This window comes from Chrysemys picta, chromosome 4 (genome assembly GCF_011386835.1).
Source record: "Chrysemys picta bellii isolate R12L10 chromosome 4, ASM1138683v2, whole genome shotgun sequence".
Taxonomy (NCBI): domain Eukaryota; kingdom Metazoa; phylum Chordata; order Testudines; family Emydidae; genus Chrysemys; species Chrysemys picta.
In genome coordinates this window covers 148,405,925-148,424,770 of record NC_088794.1, presented here as the reverse complement: position 1 = coordinate 148,424,770, position 18,846 = coordinate 148,405,925, and the positions used below count along the sequence as shown (strand labels likewise).

The following is an 18,846-nucleotide window of genomic DNA, read 5'->3' as shown; positions in this document are numbered from 1 at the left end:
CCGTATATTGCATTGAAATGTTGATGCCATTTCTCACCTTGGAGATGCAGCAAGAACTTTCCCAGATCCTCTGGGGAAAAAAATGTCCCAAGTCTTCATTAGCGTTTACAGCAATCAATATACAGTGGTGACTCTGTAGAGAGCAGCTCTTTTTAATTAAGGTCTAAGTCATCCTTTAGCAAAACACTGATACAGGAAAAAAAACAACTTCTTCCCCCCTTCAAGATGAATAGAACTCCTTTTTTATTACATGGTCCATGCAAGGATTTCTCAGTAAGGTTTAATGTAACTGGAAACAAAAGCATTTGGCCCTGCAGCCGAGCCAAATAATGCTAATGACACGTTAGCCTTGCTACTGATCTCACCCCCCAGCATGAAGAGGGGGAGTTTCTTCACAAAAGACAATGGAGTTACACAGGTGTGAGCAGAGAATCAGACCCCTAGTTATTTTGTCAGCCCTTATTCACACGCAGTCCCCTTACTACTTACTCATCATGAATAAGGCTTGCAGAATAAAAAGTGGTTGATTCCTCCTTAAACAAGCTACCAGTTCATGGAGCTATTTTATACCACGTACCAGTGGCTCTGGAAGTTTATAAAGACGACACATTATTAAAATGGTACTTACTTACCCAAAAGTGCATAAAACCAGTTACATTAGCCTTGTATTATGTAAAACATGCACATCCCCAGTATAGGCAAGTCCATTGATACTGAACACGGTAGAGCTCCTTCTCTATCAAGACAGTGCAGGAAGCTTGTATTGCTGCTGTTCTTGCTCTCCCGGTCCTAAATTCATATTGCTGCTGGCATTGCTCTACCTGTGGTGAAGTGCTTTCCAGGGTTGGGGCCTATATGCTCTTGTGGAAAGAGGACTTCAGTCTCTAGTGATGTCAACCTAGCTAGCACCTTTCACAAGGACAAACTTTGTATCAGTGTGTACAATGGAGATGATACTGAATTCCTTTGCAAAGGGCTTTGAGATCTACCAATGAAAAGCACTAGGTAGTATTAGTAGGCGAAGTAGTTGAAAAAGAATAGTAAGTGAAGCTGGAAAAGGAGTTGTAAGAAACTTAAGAACCTCCTGATGAGGGCTTTATGAATTTTAAGATATTAGACGGAAGAGCATTAAAATTTATATTCAGTATAGTCTTGGGTGAGTGGTACCACAGCCTTCATTATCACTAAACAAAGCTTTTGTTTGGGTTAAAACATACTGTATTGGTGAAGCCCTCAGTCCAGCATCTCTCTACACACCATAGGCCTGTATTATTGTCAGATGTGTTGCTATATTGTGTGCAGTAGTTTAGACTCTATTATATCAGTAAGTTATTTGACTCTATCTTTTAATTATAGGTACGTACCTAACACACCAGGACCTCAATCACTGATTGAGAGTTCTAGGTGCAAATGCAAATATTAAATAATAATATAAAGGGAAAGCTCACATGTCGTTGTTAAAAAACCAACCCTCTGGATTTAATTATTGTGGTATAATACACATGGTAAACCTGATTATAACATGAAAAAAAATCTTAACTAATTATGTCAAATTTTTTGCAATGGCCTATAAAGTATATTATATTGACAATGGATTGTGCTCTATTCCATCACAAACTGAAAATGCATAGAATTAAAGATGTTTAAAAATAATCTCCATACTAAATGGTTCAATTAACTTTGGGTTGCCAATTTTTTCAAAATGTTCTTTAATGGCCTTGGTACTCATGGGCAGATGAATTCATTTTCTACTCTGGGTCATTGCTTACATTTTTCAACCGGTTAAACAAAATCATAGGAAAATCTGCATGAGAGAAGCCAGCTTTCTTCGTTGCATAGTTGTGTAGCTATTCTTGCCATCAACAACGCTACCACTGAAATGCTGTTGCAGAAGCAACTTGACCGGCAGTGACACAGGATTGAAGAAAGCAGCTGCTAGGTCCTGCAGACTCAATTCTGTTAATGTAAATATATCCTAGTTTGAAATATTTATATTTATTTTAAGTGAATGATATATTTAGCCACAGTAATAGCTCCCTTTCTGAAGTTTGCAGAGAAAAGCCATTGTTAAGACTCTATTACATCTTGTCCAAAATTAAATTAATTTATTGCAGTTGCATTTTCCATCTATGCTTCCATTTCCTGTTTTAATAGCATTAATTCCAGAATTTTTAATGGATCTATTGTTTGTCTAAAAAAAAAAGATAGGGAGGATACCAGCTAAAGTTTTTTTTTCTCTCTCTCTCTCTGCATAAAGAGACAGATTGTCAACTGGTGTAAACTGGCATAGAACAATTGGCCTCCACTGGCAATACTGGTTTATGCCAGTGGAGAATCTGGCTCAAAAACTTTCACTTAGCCATTTAGCATATATGTAAACTAAATGTGCATGTTAACTGTATTGATATGTACTGTACATCTTGTTATAATCACAGGTTTCAGGGTAGCAGCCGTGTTAGTCTGTATCCTCAAAACGAACAGGAGTACTTGTGGCACCTTAGAGACTAACAAATTTATTAGAGCATAAGCTTTCGTGGGCTACAACCCACTTCTTCGGATGCATATAGAGTGAAACATATATTGAGGAGAAATATATACACACATACAGAGAGCATGAACAGGTGGGAGTTGTCTTACCAACTCTGAGAGGCCAATTAAGTAAGAGAAAAAAACTTTTGAAATGATAATCAAGGTAGCTCAGTACAGACAGTTTGATAAGAAGCAAGTGTGAGAATACTTACAAGGGGAGATAGATTCAATGTTTGTAATGGCTCAGCCATTCCCAGTCCTTATTTAATCCTGAGTTGATTGTGTCTGTTATAATCATAGATAAGAAACTCCTGTAAATTATCCAAGCTTTCAAATGATACTTCATTTGCTCCATCTAATCATCTCAATTTCTTTGTAGCAAGGTTTCATACCCCAAGAAAATGCAGTATTCATAATGCATAAAATGTGCAAGCTCAAAGGTTGTAAATGATGTGGAAAGGGCAGGCTAAGAAATGTGTTTATGTTCCAAGATACTAAACAGAACTAATTTATCTTTCCATATGAGATACAAAACTACTATTTGGCATCAAATGTGTCTTAAGAGCTAGCAATATAGAAATGATCATGAACCAATCCTATGAGGAACATAAAAAATATTGAATATGCCTTTTCCAGATGTCTGACCTGCAACACTTTGTTCAGTTAAGCACAGGTGATAAAATATTTGGTGAATTGAGCTAAAATTAATGATCGTTCTCAATAGAACTCCAAGAAAGCAATGGTTCTTACCAGATCAGGCCACTCATATGGTAGAATAAAGTAGAACATATTTTTCCTGGTACTGGCCTCATTTGTTTGACTAATCCAAAATCTATCAGGGACATCTTTGCCTACACAATTAAATGTCCACTTTTTGTAATGATTCCCCTTTGAACTTCAATGCAACAAAGGCATTTCTCTTGCAGAGAGCAATATAACAAATTCAGTTAACTAACCTTGTCTGAGTACCATTGAAAAGCAATACAAGAAAATGCTTACATTCATCCCTGTTCAGCAAAGCACTTAAGTACGTGCTTAAATCCCACTGGTGCCAGTTTAGTGTTTTGCCCAATACTAACGGTTTCCTGAGTCATGCCCTAAGGTACTGCCCAATATGAGTAAAGATGGCATAATTGGACTTATGACATGACTGTTTTAGTGATGAGCTAGGTGCCTGTGATGTCTATGTGGGGGGGAGGCACATACAGGGGTCCAGGAGCATGGGGGGGAGATGTGTGCTAAGAGCCATTGAATCAAACTGTAAGCCCTGTATATAATGGAATCCGCTTCAAGCCAGGGAGTACAGCTGCACCCCTAGTTCCAGCCCCTATGGGCATGTATTTGCATAATATAATCAGGCAACAAATTGTGGCTCTGTGCTGAAAACTGCTCCACGCTGTAAGCCGCTCTCAGTGGAATTGCTCTTCAGTTTGGTTTACAACCTAATGACTGTTTGCTCTTCAAAACCGGGCACAGCTGTACTCGTTCTGGCTTTGTTGGGCTGGGCGGCTTGCTCCAGAATAACAGGGGCCGCGCTTGAACCCCACTCACAGCAGGATTCAGGCTCTGAGCCCCCGCAGTGTCCCGGGTGCGCGCTGACCCAGGCCGCCTGAGGCTCAATCCGGAGTCACTCCCGGGGCTCAGTGTAGACATCCCTGCAGAGGCTGGGGGCGGGTCAGGGCTGTACCAAGGACGGCCCTGCGGAGGGGTCCGAGGCGCAGCGGGCGGAGGAGGCAGCGGCCCTGGGGGCTGCCTGCGACGTGTCGGCGGGGGGCGCTGCGCTGCGCTGCCGGAGCGCCCGGGCCCTGCCCCCGCCCGCCGCCTCTCTCCTCCCCCGCAGCCCAGGGCTTGGTACGTTCCCGGCTGGCGGCGCCGGGGGCCGCGTTCCGGAGCTGGCCGCGCTCTGGGGCTGGCGGGAGGGCGGAGCGGAGCAGCGGGGAGCCGGGCGCGGGCAGGCGGAGCGCGGCAGCCCGGGGGACGCTCGCCCAGGTACCGCAGCGGCTCGAACCCGGCTCGGCCGGGCCGGGGACGCGATCGCCTGCGCGGGGTGGGCGAGGCGAGGGGACCGGCGTGGGAAGGGAGCCGCGTCGGGGGGCGGGCGGCGGCCCGGGGACCCCCTTCCTCGCCCTGCCCGGGTCCCCGCGGGGGAGAGCCCCGCTGGGCCGGTGCCCCCGGCCCCTTCCCTTCGGGGGATGCGCTCCCGGTCTGGCGGCGCTTGTCCCCCAGCCTGGATGGGGCGTGGGGGTGCGGGACGGGTCCCGGGCTGCCCCGGCGGCTGGCTCTGCGGAGCAGGGCACCGGCGCGGGTCCTGTTGCGGGAGGGGGCTCGGCCGGGCTCGGGTTGTCCGAGGACCGCGGCGGGATACAGCTGTGGGACTAGGAGGCGAGCTTTGGGCACGGGGTGTCAGGGTAATGCCTACCCTGGAGCAGCCAGGCAGGGCTGCCCTAATCCAAGGGTCCCTCGTATTTCTAATCCAAGTCTAAAACAAAAGCTTCTTTGAAGCAGCGATTCGCTTTTCGTCTTGTGTTTACACGGTGAGGTCCTGGCCCATGCCCGGGGCTTCCAGGAGTTACTCGAAAACTAATAATAAGGAGAGGTATTGACTTCTCTTGGCACTTTGCATGACAGGCACGGGGAGTGCAAACCTGAAAACTCTTCAGGGCAGGTGTGTAGACAGTGTCTTGAACATAGAGGGCGCTGCTAAAATGCAAATAATTAAGAGCCATCGTTTCCAAAAGTGGCTAGTGATTTGGGGTGCCTCTGTGTTTGGGTGAGACCTTTAAGGGACCTGCTTTGCGGAAGGTGGGTGTTTCAGAAAATCAGACCCTTATAGGTATGTCAAGTTGAGAACCCATTGACCCTAATAAGGATTGAAGGCATAAACGGGTGAAAATATGTCAAAACAAGGATATTTTAAAGCCCAAATGAAGGCTGGCAGTTTGTTAGACGTTAAGTTGGTGATGAACAGGAACCTTGAAATTTTTGCTAAAGCCGGTCGGTCTTGGTGAGAGATTTAATGACACAAATGTAGCAGCAGAAATAGCTTCCTTTGGAAATAAGTCAACCCAGTTAGTAGATGCCATTATTTCTAGCAGTGTGACATTCAAAACACTTTTTGTTTGTCCTATAAAAGTTTGTGTTTAAATGTATGTTTTTTTTATTTTGAATTTGGTAATTTGAAAAGCTGAGATGATGTAATAACATACAGACATTGTCAATGTTTTGGTTTCATATGCATCTATTTTAATTTTGCTGTTTATTGCATGAACTACTCTTTATTGCCACAGGGTGCAATTTTAGAGATTAGTAAGTGGTGTTGGAGAAACTGCAAGTTGCTTCATTTTCCAAGAATGTTAGTCATTTCCTTTCAGTGATTTCAGGGAGTTGAAATTTAACAGCATCGGTACTTCTACTGGAAGACTTTTCATAGATTCTAGGACTGGAAGGGACGTCGAGAGGTCATCAAGTCCAGTCCCGTGCCCGCATGGCAGGACCAAATACCGTCTAGACCATCCCTGATAGACATTTATCTAACCTACTGGACTGTCTACCTACTTTCCATGCTGGACTGTCATTTCGGCTCTCTGCATTTCCTAGCCTAGCTCACAGAAGCAGTTCTTGCTCCTGCACAAGTAGGCCTATTGACATCAATATAGCAGTTCGTTAGCCTTATCCTGCTCCCATTTTAATCAATAGTTCTGCTAACCATTTTGGGGGGGTAGGAAAGGGGTCCTAAAGTGAATTATTAGTTTGATGATTTCATATCACGTTATTAGGATTTTGTAGGAAAACACCTTATAAGTAAACAGATAAGACAGTTCTGTTAAAACATGTGACTAATAAAAGAAATAAAACACATGAATCCTCTCTGGATTATGGAAGTCTGGTAGATAAAATTGCTTAGCCTTTTAATGACGCACTTTGGTGAGAAAGTGGAAATTTAGGTCCCAATCCTGCAAACATACTTAACTTTCTTCATGAGAGTAGTCCAATAGGGAGCAATTACCATCTAAACTGGGACATATTACCCCAAGATTTCCTAGTGTAACTAGTGATTTTTGAGTGCCTCCGTTTTGGGGCTGTTCACATGAGTAAAGTTATGTGAAACTGAGTCTTTGCGGAATCAGGGCCTTAAATATTTACTTGTACTGAGTATGGAAAATGAAGTAATACATTTTTAGAACATAAAATGAGATTTTTAAATCTGTATTTAAAACTCTTATTGGAGTAATATATCAGCAAGAAAGACGTCTACAGCAGAGTGCTATTATCTGGTTATTTTATCTGCATGGTATCTTCTCCAGACAGCAAAATACCTAGAGTTTGAGTTAGTGTTTTAATTGACTTGCAAGAGTACATAAAAATCTGACCAGTGGGTGACCACAGCAATCAGCACGTCTGTCACTTCTCATGGAAGAACTGCTGAAGCAGACAGGAAGGCCTGGTCTTTGCCTAAAAATTAGATTGACCTAGATACATTGCTCAGGGCTGCGAAAAATTTTGTCCTGTGTGCGATGTAGTTAGGTCGACCTAACCTCCACTGTAGATGCAGCTTGGTTGATGGAAGAATTCTTCTATAGACCTAGCTACCACTTCTTGAGGGGTGGATTTACTACAGTGACAGAGAAACCCCAGTAGCATGTCCTACTGTAGTGTAGACATGCCCAAAGTGTGTGTTAGCAACATTGTTGCAAGGGGGAAAAGTTGAGCTGCAAGTTTAGAGTTGCTGTAGGGCAGAGGTTACGTGTGGTGGGGGGCAGTATGCTGGGTCGCATGCCCCCAGGTTAACTGAATTTGCCTCCTTGTGCGTGTGTATTACGATACAGTCTTTAATTACATGCCTAGCCCAGAGCTGCAGTTGCAGGGAAAGTATTGCTGAGCTGTGGGCTGGAGCGCGCTCGGTGTGAACAGAAACTTTGGTGGCTTTTAGCTGCTAAAATCTAAGTTTCTACTGAGCATGTGCAAACTGAGATTTCCCCCCTCCCCCCCCAGAGGCTTATAACGTGGCTGAATTTGGGCTGTTCTTTATGGGGACAGCAAAAGGCACATCCCTCTGCCAAATGTAAGTGGTTTTTTTTTTTTTTTGCTCCAAAGCCTGGGGGTGCTAGAGCTTTTCAGAAAAAAGGTCAGAATTTTGTAACCTGGGTAAAACAATGTATTTTTCCCTAGTCTCAAAAATGACAGAACCATTTTGGCTTTAATTTACCCTACCCACTCCCTCCCCCCATCTTCCCTCCCCCCCCCCAAAAAAGAAATCCGTCTAAGGCAGACACCCAGCATGAAAAATTTCAGTCCAAATGGTTAAAGTTTGGCAACTTTGTCATCAACTGAAAACAGGGTCTTATAATTAGAAGTGTCAGGCAACTTTAGTGAGAGGTGGTGTTACTTGCCCCACCTATTAAGTCAGTGTGAAGAACTTGGCTAGTGTAGCCAAAACATTTGAATATGTTAGTCTTGTTGGGACAGGAGTCAGCTTTTTTTGTATGTGGCTGGTGTATTTTACTTTCATAAGAATGTTTTTGTGCCAGGCCCAACGCTTTCTTTCCAGCAGAAAAATTACAAAACTGTGCTGATCGAACTGCCAGACCGTTTCTATTCCTAGGTTGATTTAACAACATTTATATAAAATCTCTGACTCTTTTAAATGGAGGATAAGTTTGTGGATTAGTTTGGCCTTTTTGGACAAAATGCTTGGAACGGAGGCAATTTCCTTTAACTCGGCTACTTTTAATGGCGAGTTCAGATTTGGACACGTGTACTTTGTTTCCAGGATCACTTTGTGAGGGAGTTCTTGGTCATATTCATTTTTAACTTTTAGTTTATTCAAACTAAGAATTCCCCAACGAGTCCTGCAACTTGGCAGGGGGTTCGACTAGATGACCCTTGCGGTCCCTTCTAACCCTATGGTTCTGTGATTCTAAGACATTTTCTTTTTAAATCAAAATCTGCAAGCAATTATTCCTTTACATGAAAGTCAGTGCTCTGAAAAGATTAATTCAGACCAGATGTAAAAATATGTGAATTTCAAATTAAGATGATCTCAACGCCTTCCTCCCTGTTTTTTAAATGCTGTGGACCCCATGTGGAATATACAAATTATGGCTGTTAAAATATCTGCCTGGTGGTTAATCTAGCTTTATGCGCTTTCTGGAAAGAGGGTTTATAATGTTTTTTTTTTAAACAATCAGCGTTTCCCTGTTTCTGCTGAGGAAATGAAGTTTATTAACATTGTCAATTGAAACCAAGCACATGGCTGTTCTGGTTTAGTAGAAGTTATTTCCAGCTGTAATGTAAGCAACCAGTAACCTAATTTGTAGTGTGTGCTCATGGTAAGGATGCTAAATTCATACAGGATTATTTAAGAAAAGCAATATTGAGTCACTTGTAGAAAAACACCTCAATGCCATTTTGTTTATGGCCATTTGGTGGCTCATTTATGGAATGCCATTGAAGATGATTTCAGGGATTAAAAAGTAATTCCTTGTGGTTTAATCTTGCTCCCATTTGAAGTTAGGGCAAAGCTGCCATAGACTTCAGTGAGAACAAGATTGGGCCTCCATCTTGAAGGATCAGATTCTGTTCATTTCAGCGTAAATGGAGTTCAATTTATTAGGGTCTATCAAAAACCCATTAAAGTCTTTCTGGGACCCCAAGGTGGGTTGCGACCCCATTTTAATGGGGTTGCCAGGGCTGGTTTAGACTTGTAGTGGCTCGGGACCAAAGCCCAAGGGATTCAGCCCGGGTGGCGGGGCTTCAGGTTACAGGCCCCCTGGCTGGGGCTGAAGCCTTTTGGCTTTGGCTTTGACCTCTTCCCCACCTGGGGCGGTGGGGCTCAGGCGGGCTCAGGCTTTGGTCCCACCTCCTGGGGTCGGGTAGGAATTTTTTGTTGTCAGAAGAAGGTCGTGGTGCAATGAAGTCTGAGAACCCCTGTTTCAGCAGTTAGAGCTTATGCTCTAATAAATTTGTTAGTCTCTAAGGTGCCACAAGTACTCCTGTCCTGTTTCAGCAGTTTTTGGATTAGGCCCATCATGTGCCTTCCAAGGAGCTTTTGGTTATCTTGCAGTGTTGAGACCCATTGGACTATTTTGTAGGCAGATACTATCTTTCTCTGTTGCAACATACTAAACTGTTCTGGCTCTAGTTCTGTAATGTTGGGTGGGGGAAAATGAGATGTAGCTAATAAACAGCTGAAGAAAGTGCAGCTGATATTCATCCTGGGGAAGTCTAAACAAGGAAAAGGGCAACAGTTGTCAATGCGGTTATGAAGAGTAGTAGGAACAATACACAGAAGACTTTCAACAATGTAAACATTCTAGCAGGAAAGAGCATTGGAGGAAAAAATATATAAACAAATTAAAAGTACTTTTATTGGACCAAAAAGGAAACATTGGTTCTTGAATTGTAAGGAGTTCAAGGCAGGATTCTTAACTATAATCCCAGTAAACAGAAGGTGGAGAAAAGAATGGTCCATTTAAAAAAGTGATGGAGAACTAGAATTCTTAGTTGGGAAGAGTTTCCAAGAGATTTACTGGTATGGGGCAGCATCTCCTTTGTGAAACATCTGGATGAGAGTAATAACCCCAGTTCCACAGAAAGACTAATGAGTTGACTGGGTGCTCAAATACTACAATGATGTAAATATTTAAGTAGGGGCCAGGAGCTTGGACACAAGTAAATGAATCAAACTGCTGCTCTGTTGCAAAACCTAGCAGACCAAATGGAACTAGAGGAAAATTTTCAACTGGACTTTCTAAGGAAATGTAAAATGTCCTATTTTTTTTTTCCCTTGACTGACACCAATGGCAACAGTTACGTTAGCAACTAGGGACAAAATGTTTTTAATTGCGGTCAGCACGTTACCTGTATGGTTTACTCTTGCCGTCACTGTGCTTGTCTGTATATAGCCTATGTAGGTGTGCAGTGCTTAATGTGTGCCAAGGCTGGGCCCCGGCACCTCTGGGCTTGGCAGTTCATAGCCCTGGCACCTCTGGGCTTACTGCACCAGTTATGAAGGTAGAAAAGTTGCCCCCGCACCTCTTTCATTACAAATTAAGCACTGTGGGTGCGTGTAAAGCAGCAGTCGCGGACCGTACATTACTGATGAGGAAAAGGATCTATACCCAAATCCTCCAACGTATTTAGGCCTCTAACTTGCATTGATTTAAATGGAAGTTACGAGTTAAAATATCTTTGAGGTTCTGGGCTTGAGAGTATGTTGTGGAAAAATCCTTGAATCCTTCAGCTCACTGTTTGAGTTCAATGGAAAATAAACAAGGTACAGGAATGTGTCACAGACAGAGAGAATCATTTCTTTGGATTTGTATTCTGTTGTGCTAGGCACTGGGGAGATATTGTCTAGAATTCTTCAGTCCATTTTGGACACCTTTCCATTGGAGATTTAAGATATTTAAAGACAATTATCTGTACAATGTGCAATCATAACTGGGTTCTGAATATTTCCACTTATCATTTGTGTTGCTTATTACAGTTGTGGATAAACAAATGGATTCTGCCTCCTCCTGCAGCCAAATCATAACACTCGAACATACGACATCCCAGACATTCCCGTGGCTGTGATTTCATAAAACACTGGTTATTACTTAATTGTAGAAAGAGAAGCCGTGGAGGGAGACGTCCCTGACTCAAATGCATGCTTTCGCATATTACTTGCAGAGTTCTTTTAAAGAAGCCAATTCTGCACCTTCACACTGAGTAGCTGTTACTCAAGTGAGTCATCCCAGTATCTTCATTGAACGGCTCCCATGAGTAAGGGATGTCTAATGGGGTCCATGGGAAATAATCCTTTTGTATACATGTTCTCTCTTTCCTGTTAGACTCGGTGTTAAATGCTCTATGTAAGAGATGACGTACATAGTTACGAGAGAGGCTAAAAGCTTGAACTTATTCATCATCCTTATTTTGGGCCAGATAGTGACAAAGGGCATCACCACAGTGACTTGAGTGGGCTCGCTTGTGGCGTTAAGGCCAGATTTTTAAAGGTATTTAAATGCCTAACTTCCATGGAAGTCAATGAGTTAGGTGCCTAAAAATCTCCCCAAAGGTACTGTTAATTATGAGCAAGATTCTCCCTGTCTGGCCTCAGATGTATTAGTTCCCACTCTTCACACAGGGAGACACAAGCTGGAATGAGGGGCCCAGCGCCCCTTGATGTCGTCTGGAACTGGGCACCTTGCTGCCCGAGGCACTTTTCTAAATCCCACCCATAGCTCCTTGCCCTGCAGAGCTCCTGCTCTGAAAAAGAAAGAAGACGACTTGGAGGTGACGGATGAAATCTTGTGAAGGGCTTTAATAAAGCCAGCTGAGCCCACGTGGCTTCAAGACTGAGCTTGATAATTTATGGCGGGGATGGTATGATGGGACTTCCTACAATGGCCTGTAACTGATCTGTGACTGCTAGCAGCAAATATCTCCAATGGCTGGTGATTGGACATTAGATGAAGAGGAGTTTGAGTTACTACAGAGAATTCTTTCCCAGGTGTCTGGCTGGGGGGGTCTTACCCACATGCTCAGGGTCTAACTGATTGCCAGATTTGGGGTTGGGAAGAAATTTTTCCCTGGGTCAGATTGACAGAGACCCTTGGGGTTTTTCGCCTTCCCTTGCAGCATGGGACACGGGTCACTTGCAGGTTTAAACTAGTTTAAATGGTGGCTTCTCTGTAACTCAGTCTTTAAACCGTGATTTGAGGACTTCAGCAACTCAGCCAGAGGTTAGGGGTTTATAACCAGGGTGAGTGGGTGAGGCTCTGTGGCCTGCAACTTGCAGGAGGTCAGACTAGATGATCATGAGGGTCCCTTTTGACCTTAAAGTCTAGGCATCTATAAATAGGAAATCAAGAAGGGACAGGATATTTTGACTAGATAACTTAGAGAGGGAGAGAATGCTGAAGGATTGGCCATGTGGCTAAAATAAACAAACGGGACAGACTTGTTTAGCTGAGTGCCGCCTTCTTGTCCAGCAATTCCTTATGTCTGTTCCCCCCTTAACAATGTCATCAGAGCAGATTGGAACTTCTGGATACAAACACAGTGTAAACTGTGCCAGCTGGCCTGGTACATGATACCCCCTGCCTATTAACTGCAATACTAATTGATCCACTTAGCTCTTCTAATTCTTCTCTAATACCCAGCAGCCTCCATTTTAAACATCATTATGTCTCCCCTCCTAAGCTCCTGCCTTGTAGGATAATGGTTTCCATCCAGATACAACAAGCCATCCTTAAATTGCACTATAATTGTGCTCCGCTTACCCATTCTATTGATTAATATTACATGGGTCATTTCAAAACAGGAAGAGTTACAGCCTTCAGCGTCTCCTCGCTAATTACAGTCCTGGGGTGAATGTACCACTGCCTGTGGAAAAATATTCATTGTCCATGTAATGCCATTTTTATGCTACGCCAGGGAGAGCTCAGCTTTGCTGGGATTTATTATAAATCAGAGGGAAAGATATTGTATGTTGCAGCAGTGTTGGGTCAAATAGTAAGATTTTGTTCCTGACATTTTACTACTGAAGAAAATTAAAAAATGATAAACAGAGCTCTGCCTTGACATCGCTATTTAATCATTTGTAGGGGTTAAGGGTTTCTCCATAGCTTACTACTAACTGTTTCATTAGTTACGGCTATAAAGCAAAGCAACACATAGGAACTTCTGTGTCCTAAGGATACACTGGAGGGAAACGGGAGCCGAAAAAGAGTGGCACACTTACTATGGTGTAGGAAGACAACTGATCATAGGTCCTGAACTTGCTTCCCATTTGATCAGAGGCAAAGCTCCCCTAGATTTCAGAGGGAGCAGGAGCATAAAGATGAGGTGATCTCTCTCTATATGTCTGATCTCGTCTATACCCTCCACTGTAACGATGCAAAATCTACACCAGCTGAGGAGCTGGCCTTTCATGAGGGATAGCTCAGTGGTTTGAGCATTGGACTGCTACACCCAGGGTTGTGAGTTCAATCCTTGAGGGAGCCATTTAGGGATTTGGGGATTGGTCCTGCATTGAGCAGGGGGTTGGACTAGATGACCTCCTGAGGTCCCTTCCAACCCTAATAATCTATGATCTGCTCTTGCAAATTTCCCATTGACATCAGTGGGAGTTTTCCAGGGTGCAGTATTGGGCGCAGTGTTTAATGCCACGCTCCTCCCCAAGGAAAGGGGACAATCGGAAAAGGAGCACCAGTTTAGAAAAGGGCTGTGTGTGTTTACAGGTTGTGCGGTTTTGTTTAGTGTCGTAGCTGTGGTAAGAAAAGGCAGGAGGCATCCTTCAGTGGACAACATTAGTGAACTTCTCTCAAGTGAGATTTTAAGGACTTATGTGATTTCCTAGACGAATTCAGCAGGGTCCCAAACTACTACAAATTCAGCACCGTCCTGCAGCCCTCACCCATGTGAGTTCTTGAATGAGCCGTCTGACTACACTCAGTGGGGAAAGGCTGCAGGATCAAGCCCAGGGTGCCCCAGAATTAAATATAGTCAGTAGTTCTTGGCATGTTACATTCTTGGTGCTGGTTTGTTACTTCTGTATAAAGACAGGGGGCTGGGATTCTGGCCCTAGGTCCTTATTCCCTACTCTGGAGGCATATTGGGGTTGTAAAGGCACTGCAGCTTGCTGGGGGGTAACCCTCTTGGTACCAGAGCAGTGCAGGACTACATGCCCCCTGACCCTCGCAGGGGCTGGTGATGGGGCAGTGTCTGGGGCTGGCGAGGGGTTTCTGCAGCACTGACTGCTATGAAGATTCTGGGTTGCTCCAGGCTGTGGGGCAGCAGTGTGGGTAGGGCTGCTGTAATCTAGAGCAGCCCTCTGTTGGCTTTCATCTATGCCAGAAACCGCATCAGCCCCCAGCTGACCCAGAATATGGGGGCTGCAAAAATGGCTGGCAGCCATCTTTGCCCCTGACGCTCCCCTAAGTCGTTCCTTGTGTGTCATGCCTCCTGGACCATGTCCCTGAACCATTCTATGCTCTGGGCATGATTCTGCGATGTGCTGAGCGCTCTGAGCTCCCACTGACTCCATGGGAGTTGAGAGCATTCAGCGCCGTGCACGATCGAGCCCACAGTGGAAATGTAACCACATAGGCTGGCAGGATCGGGCCCTTCCTCACTCAGGCGTTGCCCCTGGTTCCTATGAGAGCGCTGCCGCAGCAAGAACTGCTGATGTGAGGTAGGAGTTGGTGGAACGGGCCCGGCATTAGTCTGTGTTTTGCCTGGGGTTCGTGCAGCCAGGCTGCGCGCCTCTTCTGGAGACGGTGGTTGAGTTGTGAGTGTACCAAACGTCGCTGTCATCAAGGCAAATCCCCCCCCCCCCCCCCCAATCTGTGCTAATTGCTTCCCTTCCCTTTAAAGCTGTTCAAACACATCCCTGCCGTTGTCTTCAGCTGCAGTTGACTCGGCTCACGGGGCTCAGGCGTAGGGGCTGTTCTATTGCCATGTCCATGTTCAGGCTCGGGCTGCAGCCAGAGCTCTGGGACCCGCCCACCTCGCAGGGTCCTAGAGCCAGGGCCCCCGCCTAAGCCCGAACGTCTACACTGCGATTGAACAGCCCCTACGCCTGAGCCCACGTCCGCCGCGTGTGTCTGGTGGCAGTGTAGACGTACTCTTAGAGGTTCTGCCCTAGGAACAGACCAGAGAGTGAATTGCAACTCACTCACACCCTGGTCTCTGGCTCCCCCGCCCCCCAATCCTCTGGAATAAGGTACCTGCCTCAGCCCTATACCTGGCACAGATTACTTCTGTATGTTGTGAGGCAGGGCAGAGACAAGCCCCCCCCCACACACACACACTCTGTTCCACAGAGGCTGCCCTCCCCGCTCAGTCTGGGATAAGGATAGGAAGCACAGGGGAGTAGGGAGGGCCGTGGCCCATGGAACGTGCGATGTTGAGGGCCCTACTGCCTGAAGCTCTTTGTCTAGCTCCATAACTAACAGACTTTGCTCAAGCATAGCTCCTGCCGAGTCTGTGCTTGACTGACTTGGTCCCACAGGTGCATCGTGGGCAGCGGGAGCTTCCCTGCACTGGCCCACAGCAGTTCAGGCTCGATATCCAGGGAGCGCCGGATACTGCCAAGCTTTCAGAAATAGGTGGCTGCTCCCCTGGGTGCCCGGTTGTCGAACCTGTGCAGCACCTGCTGCTCCCACGGCAGGGGCTCAGCATCTCAAGCTGGGAACTTCCGGATGTTCGGTTTTTGCAGCTTAAATAGAAAGCATTTTTATCCCCATTCTCCAGATGGGGGAACTGAGGCACAGAGCGGACAAAGTGATTTACTCAATGTCACACAGGGAGTCTGGCACAGAGCCGGGAACTGGACACTGATCTCCAGCACGCCAGTCCCTTACAATTAGTACCAAATCCCTCGGGCATCCAGCCCCCACAGAGCAAGGTCTAAAACGAAGACTATTTTCAGTACCACCGTTTGTCATATGCTGCCTTATGTCAGGTCCTTTCTGTTCTTGTTACTTGGTATGATTAAAACAAAAAACACAAACAACATTTCAACTGTGTGTGGTTAAAGCAGCAGGCCCGGTGTATTTCCATTGCTTTTTGCAGTGTTGCCTTTATTCAGTGGCATATACCTCTAGTGGAACGTCATGTGTTCAAATATTTTCAGGGTTGATCGCAATCAGAAATGGTTTCGGTTCTCGTCTTTTGTAGGAAATCACAGTTTGCCCCAAAGATTCAGAAACAGATAGATCAGGAAACCCGTTTGTTAGCATGATGTGGTGGTGGGTTGAAACAAAGCGAAGATTTAGCAGTTCTGGGGCCCATTAAACAAGCTGTTGTTTTTCTCCTTGGGGGTAATAAGTTAGTGCAGACAAAATGCCTTACTGGTGCAGTTGTCAGTGGGTGTTTTACGTGCACAAAGCAACCAGGATTTGGACCTGAATGGTTGAGCCTTCAGAAATGCGTTTCCTCAGGAAATTGGCTGCAGATGAAGGTGTATCTTTACAAATGAACATAGAATATCAGAGTTGGAAGGGACCTCAGGAGGTCATCTAGTCCAACCCCCTGCTCAAAGCAGGACTAATCCCCAGACAGATTTTTACCCAGTTCCCTGAATGACCCCCTCAAGGATTGAACTCACAACACTGGGTTTAGCAGGCCAATGCTCAAACCACTGAGCTCTCTCTCATGAAAGACCAGCTCCTCAGCTGGTGTAGATTTTGCATAGTTACAGTGACGCTACGCAGATCTATACTTCGCTAGTTGATACAAGATGAGGCTCTGGACCTTGAAGCGTTCGGCATCCAGACCAGCACAGATACGATTGATACTGTGTTGTGCCACAGGAAGTGTTCTCCCTTTTCAAGATATCGGTTTGTTTTGTTTCTGTGTTTGAACAGAGCAAATGACACATGATTTCAGCCAAATCTCCTTTGCAAGTAGCGTCGCTGATGGTCTGTCCCTTGCTCTGTGTATTCCAGTGAGAAGGGGTGGCCGGGGTAACCTGTCTTCAGAGGTGTCTGAAGCCCTGGGTGCTGCAGGAGGGACAGGAGAGCAGCTCCACAGTGATCAGTAGAGAGTGAAACTTACCAGGAGTTGAGGAGAAATACGGTGTTATGGGGGCCAGGTCAGTGGATTTACACCAGTTTTAGGGAAACAGCATAGCTGAGAGGAGAACTTCTGCTGATACCGGGGGACTTACTCAGTTTTCAGTGTTTGTCTGGATGTTCAGGTTTTTAAAAAATCTTTCAAAGCTCATTCCTGATTCTCGATTGCCCTGCGTCTTGGTCCTGATTCAGCTCCTCTTGGTGGCAATGGGGGGGCCTTGACATCAGCGGGAACTGGATCGGGGCCCTTGTGCGCTCGTTTTTATTTGTGGAAAGCCTGGCTGTGCACTGGAGTGAATGAGTGCCCAAAGTGCAGGGCAAAGGAGAATCAGGCCCCATGTGACTTCTGCCATTCCCCCTCCAACAGCTCCCCAAGCGCTGTTTGCTGAACACCTAAGCTGGGGTACACCTCCCAGGGGTAACAGCATTGGCTTTACTGGAGTTACGCTAGGAATGACTTGTCCAGTGATTTTTATTTTGTGCTGCAGCATATGTACTTCCAATATTTACATTGGATAACGTCTATCATGAGAAGCAGGGCTTCCCTACAGGCTTTGCCCCGAAATTTAAGGATTCAGCTGCCCAGGGTAGATCGGCAGCACTTGCAGAAACACCTATTTAAATCCTAAGAGTGCCACCCCTTTGATCATAAATTAACAGTCCTAACTTAGCTTGGGCAGAAACCGACTTTGGCACGAGAATTCCTGGCTTTGATGTGGCTGGAAGTTCTTTCCAGATATTCCTGTTAATCCCTGGGGGTCATGCAGACATTTCCAAGGAGAGAATATATTTTACGCCAGGCAGGGAGTGAAGGCCTGAGCTCAGTAGCAAATCTGAGCTGTTGTCGGGGCTGATGGACGGCGGTGGAAGCTGGGCACCATCAGTTTTCTGTGTGCCTCTTTTTCAGGGGCCGGGGTGCACCATTTAATTGCAGTGGGGCTGAGGTAAAGAAATGAAGACAACTGAAATGATTGCCCCTCGTAAGGGTAATTTACACGCATCTTATGCAGCTGGAAAATGGAAGTATGATAAATTACATGGCTTTAGGGCCAGCTCCTGCTTTTGCATTGCGATTGCGGGTCCAAGCCTGGGCTCAAATTACTGGCTGTGTCTTTGCTAGGGACTCTGCTGTGTGGTAAAATGAACAGTCATGGGATTTTCTCCTAGGAGAAATTCAGATTCTTGTATGTGTCACAGGTACAAATTTAGAGCAGTCTTGAGACCGATGTAATCTGGTTGGGGGCTGAATCGGAACCCAGCCTGCCCCAGGATCATGGGGCAGCAAAGGAAGGCTAAAGCCATCTTTATTGCTCAGCTCCTCCTTCCTGTTGTTCATTATTTGTAGTGTGGCTGGGATCCCTAGTCATGGATCCAAGACCCTGTTGTGCTAGAGATGCTGTACAGACACAGAACAAAAGAGCTTCCCTTTAGCTCCTGCACTGAATACAGCTCTGCTGGGCCTGAGGATTTGACCCCAAGACATAACTCTCAAATCCAGTTTGTTGCTTTCTGATGGAGTAAAATAAAACTGCAATGACAGATTCGTGCTGGGAGGGCTAAGCAACTGTCAAAGGAATGTGATTGGCCACTGGGAGTAGCCACTGAGCATTAAGTATCCTGGTCAGGTGACTAATGGTAATTGAAACTTCCCAAGACTGTTTCCATAACCCTTTTTGGTAAGATTGGTAACTAACCTGTGCAATTATCTGCAGCTCAAAATGGCCACCGACTCTTACCACCTATGAGACTTTTT

General features: G+C 45.4%; 1 protein-coding gene across 4 annotated transcripts in view; it reads left to right on the top strand.

The window, feature by feature from the left end:
• Positions 1–18,846, top strand: part of FRMD6 (FERM domain containing 6) — a 165,757-nt gene that overhangs the window by 87,455 nt on the left and 59,456 nt on the right. For 2 of the 4 annotated variants that reach the window (XR_010600834.1, XM_005290216.4), the window contains exon 1: positions 4,379–4,518. The exons of the other annotated variants lie outside the window; for them this stretch is intronic. The gene's annotated coding sequence lies outside the window, so the exon portion shown is untranslated. Of the gene's footprint in view, positions 1–4,378; positions 4,519–18,846 lie in introns of those variants that run through there. 4 annotated transcript variants of the gene reach the window in all.